The sequence below is a fragment of the Fukomys damarensis genome, unplaced genomic scaffold (assembly GCF_012274545.1).
Source record: "Fukomys damarensis isolate Sample0158 unplaced genomic scaffold, DMR_v1.0_HiC HiC_scaffold_6, whole genome shotgun sequence".
NCBI lineage: Eukaryota > Metazoa > Chordata > Mammalia > Rodentia > Bathyergidae > Fukomys > Fukomys damarensis.
The window spans coordinates 20,689,247-20,690,595 of record NW_022900918.1 but is presented as its reverse complement, the minus strand read 5'-3'; the positions used below and the strand labels follow the sequence as shown (position 1 = coordinate 20,690,595).

General features: G+C 35.1%; 1 pseudogene; it reads left to right on the top strand.

Annotated features, from left to right (window-relative positions):
* The window catches only part of LOC104870007, a 17,076-nt pseudogene that overhangs the window by 13,834 nt on the left and 1,893 nt on the right, over nucleotides 1-1,349 (top strand).

The following is a 1,349-nucleotide window of genomic DNA, read 5'->3' as shown; positions in this document are numbered from 1 at the left end:
CGTAGGGGAAGAACAAAAAGGGAAAAGAAAAAAATGTGAGAGAATGAAAAGATGAAAATAAAGTGTTTGTAGATGGGGAGGGGAGGAGGGGGTGAAGGGAGGGCAGAGGTAAGGGGAAAAAATGAGAATCAAGACTTGCCATGTAAAGGTACATGATCCCAACAATGAATGTAACTGTACTGTATCCCTAAATGTACCAATAAACTCAATTAAAAAAAAATAGTATATAATGGTGTGCTTTTAAGACTTTATATATTATATACATAAAAATCTATATATTATATATATGGGTATTATATTTCTTTACTCTTTTTTCCTTTGCTGTTTTTCCTTCCTTCCCAAATATGTGATTCCACTAGGATTTATTTGAAAAACTTCATTTAGAATTTCCAAATCTTCTCCTCTGCTAAAGACAATGTAGTATTCATTTATGTAAAAATATAGACTGATTTTAACCTTAATTTTGAAGAATATTTTAGAGGAAAATATTTTTGCTGAATTATTTGACATATTTTTCTTAGTTCGTATGGTTAGTTTTCCATTCATTATTTGAAGATATGATTCTATTATCTTAATAGTTTTTAAACAACATTTTGTTTTCCTCTATACAATATGCCATTTTTATGGTCGCTTTGACATTTATTTTAATTACTGATTTTTGTAGTATGGTGATTAGATTCATTTTGCACTAATCATTCTTGTGGTCAGCTGAGCTTCTAAGTACATCAATGCATTAATTTGAAAATGAAAGTGTACTATTTCGCTAATCATTTTTCTTACCAATTAATGCTATCTTTAAATTCCAGTGTTTTAAATTACAGATATGCTAAACATTTTGTCATTATTTTTTCCTATTAGATTTAATTTAATACACTGTGGATGTTTAAAGGATGGCTATTTTCCCCTAATTTGAGAGATTCTAAATCCGAGATTACGGCTACATATCGTTTCCGGTGAGGCCATCTCTCTTTTTCCTCATATCATACATCTTACTTCACGTTGCCATCATAGGACCTTGCTGTAGAGGTGGTTGTTAAAGTGTGCAACTGTTACAGCACAGAAGAAGAAAAATTAAGAGTCAAGATTAAGACCACCCAGAGGCCTAGAGGCTGATCCAAAGTCTCAGGAAAGCAGCAGTCAGCTCAGGCCTCTGGGGTTTATTTATTTGTAACTCAAATTCATGAGAACAAAGATACAGAAGAAAAACATTTGCAGGTGGTTTGTTTACAGCTCCGCGGTGGAGCATTTGACTGCTGGTCTAGAGCGTGGGGCAGGACGGAGGGAAGACGGCGGCGGCGCCGGATGCTGGATCCGCTTCCCCCAGTCCCGAGCTGGCACGGACATGGCTC